This window comes from Muscardinus avellanarius (genome assembly GCF_963383645.1).
Source record: "Muscardinus avellanarius genome assembly, chromosome: 4".
NCBI lineage: Eukaryota > Metazoa > Chordata > Mammalia > Rodentia > Gliridae > Muscardinus > Muscardinus avellanarius.
Genome location: NC_137789.1, coordinates 81,814,001 through 81,835,236, shown reverse-complemented (window position 1 = coordinate 81,835,236; position 21,236 = coordinate 81,814,001). Strand labels below are relative to the sequence as shown.

At 38.9% G+C, this 21,236-nt stretch overlaps 1 protein-coding gene across 1 annotated transcript in view; it reads left to right on the top strand.

Moving 5' to 3' along the window:
* The window catches only part of XKR4 (XK related 4), a gene marked incomplete at both ends in the record, with an annotated part of 465,072 nt that overhangs the window by 324,125 nt on the left and 119,711 nt on the right, over nt 1-21,236 (top strand). The window lies entirely within an intron of this gene.

Sequence of the window (21,236 nt, the reverse complement as noted above, 5' to 3'; positions counted from 1 at the left end):
AATAATTCTGGGAGACTTTAATACGCCTCTCACACCACTGGATCGATCTTCGAGGCAAAAGATGAGTAAAGATGCTCTAGAACTAAAGGAAACCATAAACCAAATGGACCTAATAGACGTTTTCAGAGTATTTCAACCAGGAACTACAGAATACACTTTCTTCTCAGCAGCCCATGGAACCTTCTCCAAAATAGATCACATCCTGGGACACAAAGAAAATACCAGCAAATTCAAAAAATGTAATATAATCCCATGCATCTTTTCAGACCACAATGGAATAAAAGTAGAAATCAACAACAGGAAACTCGAAAGAAAGTATTCAAATTCATGGAGAATGAATGATACACTACTAAATGACGAATGGGTAAGAGCAGAAATTAGGGAAGAAATAAAGAAATTTATGGAAACAAACGAAAACAGAGACACAACCCACCAAAACCTATGGGACACCATGAAGGCAGTACTAAGAGGAAAGTTTATCGCATTGAGTACCCACATAAAAAGGATGGAGAACCACCAAGTAAAGAACCTAATGAAACAACTCAAGGATCTAGAAATTCTGCAACAATCCATTCCCAAAGCCAGCAGAAGACGAGAAATCATCAAAATTAGAGCAGAAATAAATGAAATAGAGAACAAAAAAACAATTCAAAGAATCAAAAAAACAAAAAGTTGGTTCTTTGAAAAGATTAATAGAATTGATAAACCCCTGGCCAACCTAACCAAAAGAAAAAGAGAATCAACTCAAATTACCAAAATTAGAAATGAAAAAGGAGATATCACCACTGATAGTGAAGAAATTCAAAACATTATCAGAAACTACTTTAAAAATTTATACTCCAATAGATTTGAAAACCTGGATGAAATTGACAGATTTCTAAACACAGTTAACCTTCCTACACTCAACCAAGAGGACATAGCAAGCCTAAACCAACCAATAACAACCAAAGAAATAGAAACGGCAATAAAAATTCTTCCACCAAAGAAAAGCCCAGGCCCAGATGGGTTCCCAGCTGAATTCTACAAAACCTTCAGTGAACAACTAATACCAATACTTCATAACACGTTCCGGGAAATTGAAAGAGATGGAACTCTTCCAAATTCCTTCTATGAGGCCAGTATCACATTAATCCCCAAACCAAATAAAGATACCTCAAGAAAGGAAAACTACAGACCAATATCCTTAATGAACATAGATGCAAAAATTCTAAACAAAATACTAGCTATACGCATTCAAAACTATATCAAGAGAATAATTCATCACGACCAAGTCGGTTTCATCCCAGAAAAACAAGGCTGGTTCAACATACGCAAATCAATACATGTTATTCACCACATAAATAGAACCAAGAACAAAAACCACATCATCATAGCAATAGATGCTGAAAAAGCATTCGACAAAATCCAACACCCATTTATGTTAAAAACACTGCAAAAAATTGGGATAGAAGGAAAGTACTTCAACATCATCAAGGCAATATACTGCAAACCCAAAGCCAACATTATATTGAATGGGGAAAAACTGCAAGAATTTCCGCTACAGTCAGGAACAAGACAAGGATGCCCACTTTCACCTCTCCTTTTCAATATAGTCCTTGAGACTCTTGCTGCAGCAATCAGACAAGAGAAGGAAATCAAAGGAATCCACATAGGAAGAGAGGAAGTGAAATTATCCTTATTCGCAGATGACATGATCCTTTACCTGGAAGACCCAAAGAACTCAACCAAAAGACTTCTGGAGCTGATCGACAAATTCGGCAAAGTCGCAGGTTACAAAATCAACCTAAAGAAATCAGTGGCCTTTCTTTATGCCAACAACGAATCCACAATGAAGGAAACAAAAACAACAATTCCATTCACTATAACCTCAAAACCAATAAAATACCTAGGAATAAACCTAACCCAAGATGTAAAAGACCTCTACAACAAAAACTATAAAACATTAAAAAAAGAAATAGAAGAAGACCTTGGAAGATGGAAAGATCTCCCGTGCTCATGGATAGGCAGAATAAATATCATCAAAATGGCCATTCTGCCAAAACTGATCTATAGGTTCAATGCAATTCCCATTAAAATACCAGTGACATTCTTCAGAGACCTAGAAAAATCAATCATGAACTTCATATGGAGAAAGAAAAGACCTAGAATAGCCAAAGCAATTCTCAATAACAAGAAACACGCAGGAGGCATTACAATCCCAGACTTCAAACTATACTATAGAGCAATAGTAGTAAAAACAGCATGGTACTGGCACAAAAACAGATATACTGACCAGTGGATTAGAATAGAAGATACAGAAACAAACCCACACATCTTTAGTCAATTAATCTTTGACAAAGGGGCCAAACACATACGCTGGAGAAAAGACAGCCTTTTCAACAAGTGGTGCTGGGAGAACTGGCTAGCCATTTGTAAAAAGATGAAGCTAAACCCCTATATCTCACCTAACACAGGAATCAACTCAAGATGGATCAAAGACTTAGAAATTAGACCTGAGACGGTGAAGTTAGTAGAGGAGAACATAGGTTCAACACTACAACATATTGGCACAGGCAGTAACTTTCTCAAAAAAACCTCCAAAGCTCAGGAAATTAAAGCAAGAATAAACAAGTGGGATAACATTAAACTAAAAAGTTTCTTCTCATCAAAGGAAACTATCAATAACCTAAAGAGGAAGCCTACAGAATGGGAAAGGATCTTTACCAGCCACCATTCTGATAGGGGGCTAATATCCAGAGTATACAAAGAGCTCAAAAGGCTCTACACCAACAAAACAAACAACCCAATCAAGAAATGGGCAAATGAACTAAATAGACACTTCACAAAAGAAGAGATACAAAGGGCTAATAGATACATGAAAAGATGTTCTTCATCACTGGCCATCAGGGAGATGCAAATCAAAACTACACTGAGATTCCATCTAACCCCAGTGAGAGTAGCAAGCATAAAGAAATCAAACAACAACAAATGCTGGCGAGGATGTGGGGAAAGAGGAACTCTTTTACACTGTTGGTGGGAGTGCAAACTAGTTCAGCCACTATGGAGATCTGTGTGGAGATTCCTAAGAAAGGTGGGAATAGATCCACCATATGATCCAGCTATACCACTCCTGGGTATCTTTCCAAAAGGGTTGAATTCAGAGAAATACAGCAACATATGCATACCTATGTTCATAGCAGCACAATTTGTAATAGCCAAAATATGGATCCAACCCAGATCACCATCAACAGATGAATGGATAGCAAAACTGTGGGAAATACACACAATGGAATTCTATTCAGCCATAAAGAAGAACAAAATTTTATCATTTGCAAGAAGATGGAAAGCCCTGGAAAGCATCATGTTAAGTGAGATCAGCCAAGCACAGAAGGAGAAGATACACATGTTTCCTCTAATATGCCCAAACTAGAAAACACAAAGAATACCAGTAGGACCCCAGATATTAGAGGGGAAATACTAGCTAAGTTTTAATGGAAAGATAGGAGAGGAGAAAGGCCGATCTTGATTAAGGAGCATCTTCACCTGAACATGTGTAAAATTATGAATAAGACATGGTTAACCTGGCCAACCATTGGTGGGGGGGGGGGGGAGAAAATGGGGGCGGGGGGAGAGGGCACCAAATATAGTGTAAATGTATACTATTTATGTTCAATAAAAAATTGTTAAAAAAAAAAAAAAAAAAAAAAAATTATCAAACGCTTGGTATCAGACAAATGAAACTGTTATGTGAGATTATCATTTTTAATTTTGGATAAATTGCTATAATACTAGATGTCAACCACTAAGCCAAGCATGGGAAGGAGGGATGGGGAGAGAATGGGGTGGGGATCGGGTGGGGGCTGACTGGGCGATGTGTGCATGTATGTCTACAAAAGTTTGTATCCCACTATGATGTATGAATACAGTGCACCAATAAAATAAAATTTAAAAAAAAGTCAAAATAAAAAAAAAAGAAAATGTCAAAAAAAATAAATAAAATAAAATAAAAATATAAAGTATGAATTCTCCTGGAATTTTGTGAAGTTCAGTATTACTAATCTCCCTTTTTGTTGAGTTATAGGAGTTTATTCTTTTCTCATTGGTCCTCATTCTCATGTTTTCAGAATTCTCATATTTGTATTTCTTTTGAGAGTTTTATGTCTACTTGTTATCACATTACAATAAGTCCTATGCTGAGGGTATATATTTGCATAAATGAATCTGTTTTATACAATCAGACTTTTGAGTTTGTCTTCTACAACTTTCTTAAAGAGATATAGTTCTTTGCCAGTGCAGGCAAACAGGAGTCCCTGAATCACTGCAGGTCACCATGCTCTCCAGGCCCAAATTCAGCAGGTCCAGGTCCTGATGTTCTTTTCAGAGCCTGTGTTCTGCTGGTTGAGATTTAATGTCTCACAGACGAGACCACTGCTATGCTGACTATGAACCTGTAAAATCCTGCAGAGCATTCACCTGTAGCCTCTGTGACCACTGGGCCTAAGCTCATCGGGGCCAAAAATTACTATATTCCAAGCTTGTGGCCCAGATGGCTGAGCTTTACTGCCCCAGGAACAATGATTTTCAGGTTATGATCATAAGAAGCTCTGTCAATTAAGGCATGTGTGAGCACCAGATCTAAAGTCTGCTGGAAGAGAGAGTGTTATGTTCCCAGCCTATAGCTGCAATCATTGACCCCTGCTGGACCTTGGCTGCCCTGCTTTCAGGGCTCAAGCTCTGACAGGGAGAGATTGTATCATTCTGAGCTTGAGAATTGAGTGGCTCAGTCATTTAGCCCCAGGGACATAGATGTTGATCAGGAGAGCTGCAATCACATGAGACCTTTTTGGCCTCTGACCTTTGTGCTTGTGGGATCCAAACTTTCAGGTACAAGTTTATAGCTCTCCAAGCCTACAGCACAGTTGGCTGAGTTATTTCACCCCACAGATACCACTGCTGGCAGTTCTGTGGTTATTGTTTGAGATCCTGCAGGGGTGAGGCAAACTGCTGACTCTGGGTCCTGCCCACCCAAGTGTCCCTGGAGACTGTACTAATACACATTTATGCTGCATCTGACTGTAGCCTGCAGCAGATCTGTAAGTCTTTATAGCAGATCCATGTAAGTCTCTATAGCCATGCCAGCTCCCACTGTGGTTTTTAAACTCAGTCTTGATGAGTGTCATGTGGATCCCTACAGAAATGGCCAAGTTTCATTGTAGCCTCAGGAGTTTTCTGGGTGGTTTGGCTGGTAGGTCTGTAGATTCACGGTGGTTTTAATAAGGCATAATTTAGTCACTTGTGCCCATGCAGGGGATGTCCTGGCATCTCTCAGTCTAAGTTCAGGTGCAACTGTAGAAGTTTCCTGAGCAGTTTAGCGGGGGTATCTGGAGAGTGACAGTCTTGAGATATTTGAGCATAGAGAGAAGAATGTGATTGCTTTTTATGATGGTTTTCTGCAATCACTGGCTTGACAAGAGTCTGTTTCTTCTTTGCTGGAGTTGGGTCTCTGAGAGTTTCCAGTCTCAGCAGTCACCAGGTTGGGCTTCAGTTCATCAAGATGGTGCCACCTCCACTCTCCATGTACCTGGTGAGATGTGTGGAGATCTTTTCAGTCCTCTTCTTTTTGCTGCATTCAGTTCCACAATATTTTGACTATCTTTCTTCTGTTCAGTTCTGATTGATCTTCTCTTGCCAAGAAGCAGTCTTCCCATTGGTTGAATTACAAGTCAGAGAAACCTAAATATGCTGCCTCTCTATTCCACCGTCTTTGCTCTCCACTATCATTTTTAAGTAGCATCCTTCATTCCTTCTCCCTGAATACTGACTTCATTTAGTATTGAAGATGTGATATAAGAATGAAGATGTGGTTCATGTCTGCAAGGTGTTTACCATCTACTATAGTGTTTAGACATCTAAGCAGTTTACTACTTTTTTTACTATATGAGAAAAATTGACATCAGAAAGACAGAAGTTAAAGTAACTCTCATAAATCTGAAAACTTGATTATAATTCTTTTGAAAAATAAAACCAACCATTCTGAAAATAGATTTGTTTTATTATATTAAAGAAGACATAGTTTAGAATTATGCCATGTGCTGATTCATAGAACAAAGAATTACACATATTGATGGTGTTGGGGCATAACCTTTCCAACAAAACCAATAATAGCATGACAGATCTCCCACTTCCTGTTTAACTTTCACAGCAGGATCACAAAGAGTTGTTTAAAACATAAGCACAAATTTCATCAGCTTCCCCACAAGCATCTCTTATTTAGTTCTCTTCACATCATTCATTCTGGAAATACCTACCATGGCATTAATTTTCTTTCTGGCTTTTTGTATTTTGATTATCACCTCTTCCTATGCCAATATCCAGTTTTCCCTAGCACTTATTTTATCAACTTCATGAAAGTTTCCATTTTTTTTTAACTTCACTTTGCATTGAATTGTCATCTGGAATTCAGCAGAGTTGACAAAGATATACCTCCAAAATAGATGCAAGTGTTAATCAAGGAGGCATGATTGAGGGAAATAGTTGTGCAAGTGGTCAAGATACTGGTAATATTTTATTTATGTATATAATGATGTGATTAGCATGGCTTTGATAATGAATATTCAGATATTGAGGCCCTATGATTAATTCACAGCAATCATGAACAGTCTATATACTTCAAATAGCTATCAAATTACCTTAGAAACTGTAGGAGGTGACTTGGGGGTATGGAAAGGAGGATCAAGAATGACTTGAGAAAGTTTCTTAACTAATTATAACCACACCTCTTTCCATGAGAACCACTGAGGAAGAGTGGGTCATGTGTAATGGAGCTTGAGTCAACTGGGTGAGGACTCTTGCTGAATATCTCCAGAGAAAGGAACAACTAAATTAGTAGATTATAAGCAGAGAATGGAGAGAGAGGTAGTCCAAATCAAGAAAAAAGTATGACCATAAAGTGGAAAACTACAGAAGGTCTCTGAGAAGTCACACATAGCATGATGCCAGGAGAGTTCAGGATGCATGCCTGTGTGTCCCCAGATAGGAGTCTTAGCAGACTGCCAATTATTCTTTTTATTTCAAGAGAAAAGTGTTTCAGAGATGACTGTAAATTATGTAAGTCATAACTCAATTGTTCCTTTCCTCGGTAATCCTTGCCTCTGCTGTGCAATCTTAACAGAAAAGTTTTCAGAAAACAGTGCAGAGAAAGTCAGAGCCCTTCTCATTGCCATGTTAGAAAGGGGGCAACTTTCATCTGTGCACAGCATCTACAAGTTAAAAATGATCATTCTGTCTGCAGTGGGCAACAATGGGGTTTGGAAGCTATGACAAGAAAGCAGCCTGTGGCTAACTGGAACAGTTAAAAATAACTATAATCAGTATGCTGCCATCAATGGGGTTTGACTCTGCCACTCTCAGGACCATGCAATTAATGAAGGGAAACTTTCTCTTTTTTGCCAGTAACTCCTTCCTTCCATTGCACCCTCTCCCCATGCACATGTGTGAACGCATGCACACATACACAGAAAACACACATAGACACTCATGTGCACTGGCATGCATGCAGCACTCCCAAGGCCAGGTGAACATTCAAACCCCAATATCACAGTCAATGAATTTCCAGCCAAGTCCCTGATCAAAAGTCTCCCAACTTTCCTAGTTAGCCTCAGACACTCCAATATGCATACTTAGCTGATCCAGACATCCTTAGAGTCTGCAGGTAGTAAGTCACTGAGAAAAAAACCCTGGTTTTGTGCATCTCCAAGGGTAGAAGCCACCTTGAGATATTTCTGTCAAGGCATTGGAGGTGATCACCCCTTGAGGATCCTCCATATATATACTGCAGGGTTACCATCCCAACTCCAACTATCCCCCAATTTTAGAAAACACCTACTTAGGATCTTTCAAGTAATGTGATACCAGTTAGAAAATGTATTTTTATATACAGAAAATACCTCTAACATCATTTCCAGTGTATGTTCATTTTTAAGGGAGGAAGGAGCAGTAAATTTTCTCTCTTTCCTGGAACCTCCCTTTCTCTTCAAAAAAGTTTCCCAGGAGTAATCTTGACCCCACATCTGCCCATAAACACAGCCATCTACCTTACTTCAGAGTGGCTCCAGGAGGGGTGTGATGATGCCCTCCATGGACTCTAATGCATGTGGCCCCTATTCCTACACAACAAACATAGGAGCAAATGAAAGCTAATTAGGGGCTGAAGATATGGTTTGGATATTGGTCCAGGGCTGTCATTTTGTAAATATTATTTTCTATCTTTAGGAATTTCCATATTAGTCTAAAATAGCATGCTATTTTAAAATGCATCAGAATATACATTTTTTGGTTTGTAGAAATAAAAATTAAGAAGAAACGGCATCATGCAGCTAAAGAACACACAGTGGAAGCTATCACCTTTGCACATTCACTGACTATATGACTTTAGGTAAATCACTCAGCTATCTAGACCTCCATCTTTAAAACAAAGACCCTGAATAAAAACTCAACATCATATTTATTCAGGAGCATACAAGAAGGAAATTCGGAATGCGTGGAATCAATGTTGTTAGAAAACAGAGTTTGAGGAAAGAAGGAAAGATACTAAGATTTAATATTTTGCATGGTGGCCCACACTTGTAATCCCCGTGCTTGGGAAGCAGAGACAGAAGGATCGTGCTGGTTCGAAGCCAGCCCTGCTGGCTTAAGAGACCCTGTTTCCAAAAATTTTAAAAAAGTATAAAAAAGGTCTGGGAGTGTAGCCTGGAGGTAGAAGGGCTTCCAGGAACCCCAGTAACACCAATAAATAAATAAATAAATAAATAAATAAATAAATAAATAAATAAAAATTACACTTGTTAACAAATTCATTGCAAGGACAACCAACATGATTTTTTTCTTCAAGGAGACCTTTATTTTTATTTTATTTCTATTTTTTTATTTTTTACTTTTTGGTGGTACAGGGGTTCCTGGAAGCCCTTCTAGTTCTGGGCTACACTCCCAGACCTATTTTTTTAAATATTTTTATTTGGAAACAGGGTCTCTTAAGCCAGGGCAGCTGGCTTTGAACCTGCGTGATCCTCCTGTCTCCACCTCCCAAGCGCGGGGATTACAAGCGTGCACCACTACTCCCGGCTTCAAGGAGTCCTTTAGATTTTTGTTGCCTTCAGATATTATCATCTGAAAAAATTAAGTTATTGTTGCTTTTGGAAATTTCTAGAAAATGTGGCTTGGCTTTCTACACATTTCTTATGCCTGTTGACATGTAATATTTTAATTCAGAATTTTATGATTCATCATGACAATATTTTAGTACACAAAGTACTCCATTTCCCATTCCTCTGAATACCAGCAGAAAGAGTTTTCTAGAAGTATTCAGTAATTGTAATGTTTTCTAGGTTTACCCCAAGGAAAGGGATTTATTCTGAGTGGTTTTGGTGTCTTGCTTCTGACACTGACTTTCTATCAAGTAATTTGGATATTCCACAAAATTTGTCCTGATAGGACTACATGGCAGAGCCACTTCACATTCTCTGGGCATGGCATTTTTCACACACATTACTGTCCACCTGCACAGAAAGTGAATTTCCAACATAGAAAGAAGCATAAGGAACCAAATGAGTTCCTATAACTGATCTTAAACTACAAGGGCTTTTGCAGCTACTCTTGGGGAACAGGCTGGTAGCTAAACAGTGTAAGTTTTCTTCTTCCCGGTGACAGCTCCTATGATATGTTCACTCTGAGCAGATTCATCCCTGTAACCTAGATTTTTACCTGATTTTATTAAACCTTTCTTGCTATTTCTGCCTGTCATTTAAAATGCATCTTCCTATTCCCATCCCCACCCATGAAATGTTCAGCCATACACTGGAAACCTTGAAATCTTAGAATAAAGGCACACATAGGAATCTAAATACCTTATCACAGTCATCCTTGCGAAGGAGATGCCAGGGTGGTCAAAGCTCAGCACTTTGTAGAGGGTATCAGACAGGAGGATCATTCTTCTGGAGTAGAAGGGCAGGAACACAAGAGAGAAAGAGAGTTGTAGAGGCAAACAGAGGAACCCAAGATAGTCCTGCAGAAGGCTGGGAGGATTTTAGATGCGAAACCACCAAGCCAGATGCAGCCAGGAGTGTCCAGGCTCTTGAAGGGAAGAATCAAGGGGCTCAGTGTATCCAGTTTGTTCCTACCCCCTTTGGGCCCCATAACCCCAACATGCCAAGCACAAGTTATTTATCCATATCCATGAGGGATTGGTTCCAGGACCCCCTCAGATGCCAGCACATGGATGTCATTGTAACTTAGATTTAGAATGTTCCCCCAAAAGTTCATGTGTTGAAAGCATATTCCCAGTGCAGGAGGTTCAGAGGTGGGGCCAGGCTCAAGAAGGTGGGTCACTGGGGGTGTGGCTTTGGGGACAATATATCTTCTAGTCCCCTCTTCTTGCTCTTCGTTATTCTAGCCATCATAATGTGAAAATGGCATCCTCCACTTTTTCTTGTCACCTAAGTTTCTGCCTCAGAGCTGACCAAATATGGACTGAACTTTTTTAAATTTTATTTTATTGGTGCACTAGAGTCTCACATCATAATGTGGATCATGTTGACAATGGCATATATTCACACAGTATTTGGTGCCTTCCTGCTTCCCCTTTTCCTTCCCTTCCAATACTGAGTGTCCGGGTTAACAATGTTATATTCACATATATACACATATTCACATGTAGCTTGTTTATTGATTAACCTCAGCCTTCTTCTTCCTCTACCCCTCCTTTATGGCTTTGCTGAGGTTTCCCCTCTATTATATGGAGTCCCCCAAGTATCCCTAATACTCTCTAGCTTGAGCATATTAGATAAAATATATGTCCTTTCTCTTTCTGTGCTTGGCTAATCCCACTTAACATAATGTTCTCTAGGTTGTTCCATCTTACTGCAAATGATATGATTTTGTTCTTTTTTATTGCTGAGTAAGAATTCATTGTGTGTATTTTTTTCGATAATTTTGCAATCCATTCATCTGTTGATGGAGACCTAAATCGGTTCCATATTTTGGCTATTGAAAATTGTGCTGCTATGAACACGAGTATGCATATGTTACTGTAGCTCTCTGGTTTCCCTTTCGAAAGATACCCAGGAGTGGTATAGCTGGATCATGTGGTGGATCCATTCCCAGTTCTCTAAGGAATCTCCACACTGATCTCCATAGCAGCTGAACTAGTTTGCACTCCCACCAACAGTGTAAAAGAGTTCCTATTTCCTCAAATCCTCATCAGCATTTGTTGTTATATGACTTCTTTTTGCTTGCCACTCTAGTGGGGTTAGATGAAAATTCAGTGTAGTTTTGATTTGCATCTCCTTGGTGGCTAATGATGTTGAACATTTTTTCATGTATCTATTGGCCATTTGTATCTCTTCTTTTGTGAAGTGTCTGTTCAATTCAGTTTGTTGTCCATTTCTTAATTGTGTTGTTTGCTTTGCTAGTGTAGAGTCTTTTGAGATCTTTGTATATTCTGGATGTGAGTGGTGGCTGGTAAAGATCTTCTCCCATTCTGTAGGCTTTCTCTTTAGATTCGTGATGGTTTCCTTTGATGAGCAGAAACTTTTTTAGTTTGATGCCATCCCACTTGTTCATTCTTGCTTGTTTTAATTTCCTGTTTTTTGGAGGTCTTGTTGAGGAAGTTACTCCCTGTGCCTATATGTTGTAGTGTTGAGCCTATGCCCTCCTCTATTAGCTTCACAGTGTCTGATGTGATTACTAGGTTTTTAATCCATCTTGAGTTGATTCCTGTGCATGGTGAGAGGTAAGGATTTAGTTCCATCTTTCTACAAATGGATAGCCAGTTCTCCCAGCACCATTTGTTGAAAAGGCTGTCTTTTCTCCAGTGAATGAATTTGGACCCTTTCTCAAAGATCAACTAACTAAGTTTGTGGGTTTGTTTCTATATCTTCTATTCTGTTTTATTGGTTTGAGAGCCTATTATTGTGCCAATACTATGCTTTGGCTATTCTGGGTCTTTTCTTTCTCCATATGAAGTTTGTGACTGATTTTCTAGGTCTATGAAGAATGTCATTGGTATTTTGATAGAAGTACATTGAATCTATAGATAACTTTTGGCAGAATGTCCATTTTTTGGGGGGAGCGGGTCTGGGGATGGAACCCAGGGGCATTGGATCTCCAAGCTACACCCCCTGCCCTATTTTTTATTCTTTTATTTTGAAACCGGATCTCACTGAGTTGCAAAGGGCCTCACTAAGTAGCAGAAGCTGTCTGCAAACTTCAATCCTCCTGTCTCAGCCTCCTGAATGATGGGATTACAAGCGTGCGCCACCATGTCCAGCTAGAATGTCCATTTTGATGGTATTTATTCTGCCTATCCATGAGCAAGGAAACACTTAAATTATATCCCATCCATGGAGATCTTTCCATCTTCCAAGGTCTTTAATTTCTTTCATTAATGTTTTTATAGTTTTCATTGTAGAGGTTTTTTACATCTTTGGTTAGGTTTATTTAACCTTCTGAAACTGTTCAGTACAAATAAGCCTTCCCCCTTCTCATTTGTTTTTGTTGCATATTTTGGTCAAAGTGACAAGCAAAGTTGACTAAAACAGATTCCTAAATCCCTTATATGATAAGATAGAGAATTTGTTTATAACCATCACAATCCTCTCACACTTTAAATCACTTCTAGATTATTTATAATACCTAATATAATGCAAATGCTGTGCGAATAGTCATTATACTATATTGCTTAGGTAATAATGACAGAGTAAAATTCTATAGATGAGATTATTTTTTACAAATATATTCAGTCTGAGGTTGTTCAAATCCACAGATACAGAACCCACAAGTACAGAGGGCTGCCTGTGTCTGTTATTAATCCATAGAAGCTCACACTTAGGATAGCTGTTTCTATCTGTACTTCTCTCTTTCTGAGCATAGTTCAAATAAGCCAGAAGTCTCAAAACACTTTTAAATACTAAAAAAGAGAAAAACATTTCTTAGAATATAGTAAACATATTAGTTAGTTTTCCAAATATCCGGTTTCGGATCCCAACAAAGGCAATAAAAAGGAACAGCAAAAAATTGACTAGACCTAAAATTTCCTAGTCTGCAACTGTCTACTGCTCATCAGACTCATAACATATATCCACCACCCTCTTACTCCCATCCTATGGAAGTGATGTGCCTACATATCATCTCTCTCTAAGAAATATCTATCTATCCATCTATCTATATCTATATAGAGAGATATATTTTAAAATAATCTATATCACACCTCGATTCTCACACATACCTAACTTCAGATCCCACTGTCCATAAACAAGCTGCAACTCCTTGAGCTCCATCCTAAATCATTTATGTCTTGGTTCTTATCAGCTATATACTCTTATGGAAATCTCTATGGAAACACTTAAATTATATCCCATCCAGAAGGGTCAGGGAAGTGTCCTCAGAGAATTTCATCTAAAGCAAGCTCATAATACAAAAATATGCAGTGATCATTACCCAGTGATTCTTAAATTTGTATTACATTAAAACCATCATGGAACTTACAGACACAACTTCCCAACCCTGGTTCTTCTGATGTCACGTGTCTGCGATGGATCCTAAGAAGGTGTGAGTTAGAGAACCACATTTGGAGAAATTCCTCAGTGATACAGGAACCACAAGGCACATACAGTCCCTGGGGGATCACTTCTTCTTTAAGGTGTTGGGGACAAGATGAGAGAAAGAAACATCTTTGAGAGGTAGGGAGAGAATCAGAGCAGGCTGAGGCAGAGCATGGTGCTAAACAACGTGAGAAAAGACAGTGAAGTCGAATTTTCTTCTTATTTTTAAAATCACAAGTCTTAATCCAAATCCCAAGAGGCGTACATTTGAACAGTGGGTGGTAAGACCTAAGACTCTACAAGCTGGTGACTAGGTCTGCTAAGTGATATAGGCCTGGACATATGTAGAAATTGTTCTCACAGTCTGGAGGAGAAGTAGCACATTGTGTTTCCTGCTCAGTGTCATGTTCACAGGTTGCCTGTCTCTATGCCATGCTTTTTAGTAAGTCTGGTGAAACTCTCTCTAAGATCTACTGAAGCTCTCAGTGCCATATGGAAATGGCCAAAGAAATTCAAGAACCGTGGGAGAATTGACAAATGGGTGATGCATAGATACAGCAGACACAAGTGGCTCCTGCCTCACAGGCACATGGCAGCTCACACCTTTCCATGGGGATGCCAGGCACCTTCCACGGAAAGGTTAAGCATCCCTAACCTGAAAACCTGAAATCCAAAATGCTCTAACATTCAAAGCCTTATGAGCACCCTCATGATGACACCAATAAAAAAATCCATACCTGATATTTTTTTTTATTGGTGCATTGTATCCATACATCTTACTGAGATGCAAGATGGTGGAGACAAAAATGCACACATCACCCAATTAGTCCTTACCCAGTTCCCACCCCATTCCCTTCCTCTCCCTCCTTCTAATGTTTGGCTTAGCAATTGACATTTATATGTTTGTTAATGTATATTATGTTCATTAGAAAATTTCCCCCATCTCCTCAGTTAGGTCACCTTATTTGCTCACCTATATAATCTCTCCTTGTCTAAAGTTATTCCTATGACCCATTTTCTCCCTAGCTTCCACATATTAGGGAGAGCATTTGTTTTTTTTAATTTTATATGACTGACTAATCTCACTTATCATAATATTCTCCAGTTCAATCCATTTCCCTGTAAACGATGTAATTGTGTTTTTCCTTATGGATGAGTAAAATTCCATTGTGTACATATCCCATAGTTTTGTAATACATTCATCTGTTTATGGACATCTACCTGATACATTAAATGAAGCTGAATGAGTGATGTGTGCACGTATGCCAATGCACCCTATTAAGATGTATGACTACAATGCACCAATAAAAATTATTTTACAAAAAAGAATTGAGTCTCATGAAGGCAGGCCTGGTCAAATGAAGCTTGCTTCAGTCCTACTGGAGCAAGTCTGGGTTTTCTGTATTTTTATCTTTACCCTGGACAGTTTCAAGTTAGCACAAATACTACACAAGTATCTGTTATTCTGAATAATATATTCAGTGGGGTTTTAGGTTTATTTTTATTGGCCCATTGTAGTTATACAAGGAAGTGAAGTTTAGAGTGAGGGAGACACACATGCACACAGCACTTGGTGTGTTTCCCTCCAGACCCCACCCCACTCCTCCTTCATATATTGAAATTGGTATTTATAACTTCACATGTGAACATAGCATTGTTTGAACCATTTCCTTTATTAAGTTTTTCTCTTTCACCTACCAATTCTGTCACAGTAAGAAGAGCCTCAAAAGGTGAAAACTACAGTGATTATGAGGTCTTCAGTTTTATATCAACTTACAAAATAGAATCCCCCCAGGTATCCTCTATTCGTAGGAAATACTGTAGTGGGTTACTTCTGTGTTTGATGAAGCTCTGGGTATATCGATGCTCTTTAAACCATAGATTACTGACCCATTAGCTCCACTAATTAGGCTGGAGCCTAATTCACGTGTTCTTTATGGACTGTATTCTTAAAATGCTCGTTTGCTTTTACATCTCACTAGTTGTTCAGATTGTCCTTCTGCAGCAAGGTGAGCAAAGTATGATAAGCTACCCGAGTGGCACTGTGAGGCCAGGAAGGGCTGCTTGTGAAACACGGCACGTCAGTGTTCAAGCATAGGCAGCGGCTCTTGGCAAAGGTCATTGTGTTACTTCTTTTGTTATGTTCCTGTTATGTCCCTGTTGATAAATTTCTCTTTTACTTTTGACTTATTTGTTTCTATGTCAATTGCACATGCTTCTTTTGAATTTTAGACTTATGTAAGAGTAACCATTTTTATGAGTGCTGTTTATTTTTATTTTTACTATTACAGGTTTTTATACTTTCCCAATTTTGAATTAGGAAATTAATTGAAATTAGGGGGTTTTTTGTGGTACTGGGTAAGGAACCCAGGGGCATACTACCTCCTAGCTACTCCCTCAGCCCTATTTTTTTATTCTTTATTTTGGAACAGAGTCTCATTAAGCTGCAAAGGGCCTCACATAGTAGATGAGGCTGTCCGTGAAGCATGATCCCCCTGTTTCAGCCTCTCGAATGCTGGGATTACAAGCTTGCGCAACCATACCCGGCTCAAGAATCAGCTTGAAAGTGTTATACCTCTACCTGACAACTTATAAGGACATTGATTAAATCTTATAAATCTGTACAGTGATTGATTTGAAATGTCTCTCTTCCTTTTCCATCATTCCATTGAACAATGGCAAGTTTGTAACAAATAGTTCGAGTTCTAGAAAAAAAAACTAAATGCAGTCAAAATATAGGTATAAAATATTATATAAAATTACCTCAAGCCTATGTATATAAGATATATTTAGATGAATTTTGTATTTAGATTTAGTACTCTCCCCAAGATACCTCATATACCCCAAAATCCAATAGCATCTAAAATCTCAAACACTCTTGGTCCCAAACATTTCAGATAAGCAAATACACACCTGACCCTGGACCCAGTGACCAAGGGGTCCAGGTCACCAAATGAAGGTCCCAGAGTGTGCATTAGTGTTCTGCCTCCCCACTCTGCAATTGCAAATGTTGGTCAAATGTTTTGTATCCCATTTGCTCCACCTGTAAACTGAGAGGGGACATACTGGCTGTGCTGATGTTTATTGTGGCAGTTCTGAGGACAGCTCCCTTTGTAAGTGAAATGATCCATTTCTCACCATCTGGTATCACAGAGTGAGCAGAAAGCATTATAATTTTCATGAATCTTCAGAAGAGGACAGATAAAGAGAAAAGTAAAATGAGACTACGTGAGTCAGGGCCCTGAAGTTCATCAAAAACAGCCTCCCTATACCCACCTGAGTGTCGATGCATTTACGTCCTCCCTAGCCAATGGTAAACAGACCAGCTGTATCTGCAAATTCACCTGAGGCTTCCACCCTTGGAGTGGGAGCTCATAGCTCATTGCCTCAGTTCTTGCCTTATCGAAGCTTCAGAATCTCCCTAGGGATTAGACTAGCAGGGTCCACATTCCAAGATGAGCATTCTGAAGAGCAGCCTTGGTGCTCAGGACTCGAGCCTGGGTCCACGAACCCCAGAGTTATGTATGTCCACCAGGGCAGCAGTTCACAAGCTTTCTTTGAGCAGGATTTCCTTTCACTCTTTTTTTTTTTTGTTGTTGTTTTTGTTATGTTTGGGTTTGTTTGTTTGTTTTGTGGTACTGGGTATTGAACCCAGGGGCATTCTACCTCCAAGCTACACCCCCAGCCTAGTTTTTATTCTTTATTTTGTAACAGGGTCTCAGTAAGTTGTGGAAGGCCTCACTAAGCAGCTGAGGCTGGCCACAAACCTGTGACCCTCCTGTCTCAACCTCCCAAGGTTTGGATTACAAGCTTGTGCCACCAGGCCCGGCTCTGTTTCACTCTTAAAGATTATTGGTGATTAAAAAAGGCCTTTGTTTGGATTGTTTTTGTAGAAAGATGGATATATATGTGTATATATATGTAAATATGCCTATGTATGTGTATATGTATTTGCATGCTAGAAATTATGGTAAAAATTTAAATAAGTATTTACTAATAAATCTCAAATAACAATAATGAAATTAGCCTTACATGTTAAAAAAAGTAAGGTACCTTATGAAAATAATGACTTTTTTTTTATTGGTGCACTGTATTCATACATCATAGTAGGATACATACTTTTGTAGACATACATGCACACTTTTCCCAGTCAGCCCCCACCCAATCCCCACCCCATCCTCTCCCTATCCGTCCCTCCCATGCTTGGCTTAGTAGTTGACATCTAGTTTATGGCAATTTATCTAAAATTAAAAATGATAATCTCACATAACAGTTTCATTTGTCTGATACCAAGCTTTTGATGACTTAAAGATAACATTTCAATATTTTTTTTTGCTTTCTTTCTTACCAGAGAATATTTTTTTCTATTTTTTAGGTGAAACTATCATATATTTATATATTTATTTTTCAGAAAAAAATCTATCCTAATATGGAATATGGACTCTAGGTACCCAAAATGATCTTGAAAAAGAACAAAGCTAGAAGATATATATTTTCTGATTTCAAACCATATAAAGCTACAATAATTGAAACAGTGTAGTACTATTCTAAAGGCAGATATATAAACCATTGGAGTTAAATAAAAGCCTAGAGTTAAATTCCTCCCTATATTGTCAAGTTATTTTTGACAAGGTTTCCACGAACATTTGGTGGTGGAAATATTAATCTTTTAACTAAATATTGTTAAAAAAATAATAATTACATGGAAAAGAATAAAATTGGACCCTTACCTAACACCATATACAAATATTAACTCAAAATAGATAATAGACCTAAATATAAATCTTAAGACTATAAACTTTTAGGAGAAAATCTGGGTCATTAAACCTCACAACATTGAAATAGGCAGTGATTTCTTGGTTATGATTTCAATGGCACAGGCAACAGAAAAGTATACAAACTCCCTAAAAAATAAAAAAAAAATGTATATCCAAAGACAATGTAAGCAGAGTTAACAGTTACTAATAGAATGGGATAAAATATTTCCAATTGCTATATCTGAAGGTATATTAATATTCCAACTAGAAATCCTAAAAATTAAGAACAATAAAGGCAAACAATACCCTTTAGAGATAGGTAAAAGACTAACATAAATAATGAATCTCCACAGATAACCAATCTTAGTTGTCTGTTGAATGGAAAATCTTGTTTCTCTAGTTCTGGAGTGTGTTACCTATTTCTTCTTTGTAGTTAATCTCTTTGAGTATTTTCTCTAGTGCTGGTTTTGAAGACATAAATTCCTTCAGTTTCTGTTTGTCATGGAAGCTTCTTATTTCTCCATCTAATTTGATAGAAAGTTTTGCTGGGTAGGAAATTTTTGGCTAGAAGTTGTTTTCTTTCAGAATTGGGAATATGTTACTCCAAGCCCTTCTGGCTCTCATGACTTGGTTTGGGAAGTCTGGAGTGATTCTAATTGGTTTGCCTCTGAATGTCACTTGGCCCTTTGCTTTTGTTGCCTTTAAGATTCTCTGCTTGGCTTCCACATTGGTCATTTTGACAATTATGTGGCGTGGGGATCCTCTTCTCCGATCCTGTCTAAAGGGAGTTCTATAAGTTTCCTGGACCTTTGTATCAACCTCTTGCTCTATGTTTGGAAAATTTTCTGCTATTACTTCCTTGAAGAGATTGTTAATCCCTTTGGTTTCACTTTCTTTTCCCTCCTCTATTCCAATTATTCTTAGGTTAGCTCTCTTAAAATTGGCCCATATTTCTTCAATATCAGATTCCTGCTGTTGGATATTTTTTTCTAGATTAGAAACTATGAGTTCATTTTTGGAATGATCATCTTCTAAGAGCGAGATTCTGTTCTCCATGTGGTCTAATCGGTTGTTTATGCTTTGAATTGAGGCCTTTACTTCATTAATTGCATCCTTTATCTCTTTTTGGCTCTCTCTGAGTTCTTTTCGAAGGACCTCTATTATTTCTACAGTTATTTTCCTGATTTGATCTTCTAGAAATCTCTGATTTTCTGTTTTATCGGGTTCTGATGCTGTGGGGTTGTGGGCATTCATTGCTCCAGTATTATTCCTCTTTCCCATAATTTCGGAAGTTTGTGCCTTCTCTGGGTTCTTCCCTTGGGTCACTATGACTTCACTTAAGGTGTTCTGGATCTCGACTCAGTAGTGTCTCAGACCCCACTACTCCTTTACTGGGTTGTATCACAGAGTCTCCGACCCAGAGAGTCGATAGAGGCTGCTTTAGACTGTGGGGGGTGCCAGGTTGCACGTTCTCCTATGGTGTGATATCTCTGCCACCGCCCTTCCCCCACTGGGTCAAGTCCCAGGGAGTACAGTACTGGGATTTCTCCTATGTGGCCCGCAATTTGACTCACTGTTCTTGAGTACGCAGATGTAGCTGTACTGGCCTCGCTGAATTCGGTGCTACTGCTGCCTGTGGCAATATGGCGCTGCTGCTAAGCCCTCGGCTGTGGGGCTGGCATTTTTCTTCTTGGTTTTGATTTCTACTCTGAATCCCTGCAGCGTGTGCTGAGCTCGGCCACTTGGAGCTTTAGGTGCCCTCTGCACAGAGAAATCCCGCCTGGCTGTTCCACAGTGGCTCACCTTGGCTTGCTGTAGCCGTCCCGTGAATTCGCCGGTGCCGCCGGCAATATGGCGCTGCTTCCGCGTCTGCCGCGTCCTCGGGCGCGAGGCCGGTGTATCTCTTCTGTGGCTCTGCTCTCAGTCCGCTTTCTTTCTGGAGCCTGGTGATTTTTTGTTTCACTGGTGATGGTGTTTTCTGGCTATGAAAGGCGCTGATTTTGTGGTAATGGAGATTTGTTGTTAGCGGGGCTCTTAAGTCCCACTTTTCTCGGTCACCATCTTCCCGGAAGTCAATAATGACTTTTAAAATAAAAAAATATACCTAATAATCCTGACACTGTTTTACTTTTTGTTAGGTCTTTATTTTTTTAATTTTTTCTAATTCTCTCAAATTAGTATATTTATTAAACTTCGAATCTTTTTTACAATTTTGTTTGTGTGGTATAATTATATATCACAGTGAGATTCGAAGTGATACATTCATAGATGCACAATGACTTTATGATGAAAAGGAATAGACCAGTACAATAGTGGAAGGGAATTAGGGATGAGGTGGGAGGTGAGGGAGGGGATCTGGGGAAGGAGATGGACCAAATAATATTATGTCCATATATGAAGGTATCACTCTCTTCCATCTTTACAGTTATTTTCATGTGTGGCTGATAGCAGAAGATTCTCATGCCTTTTTGTATTCAATCTGTTGCAAAAACATCATGTATCCTCTAAAAAGCTCCAAAGACAAGCCATGAGCAGAGTGAAAAAATGTCTCAGTATCACTCTGAAAAGTTTCTACCTCAAAGACCCCAGAGACCCCAAAGGTCTCCTGACCACACTTTGATCACCTTCATGGAGAGTTGAGCTCAGATCTGGCCTGCACAGGCACCTTTCTGTGTTTGCTCTGGAACTGCCTTCTCTGATGCAAGCCACACACCTAGAGCATGAACCACGCTGCAGTTGGGACTTAGTAGTATTGCTTTATGGAGCTCAGAATAGAGGTTTCCTCTAGGATAGGATAGCTTCCATGACCAATGTAAGGCAAACAGAGTAGCCCTGTCACTATACACTGCCTGCAGAAATGCACTTCTTAGAGATGAAGGTTACTATACCCTGCGAGGCCACCCAT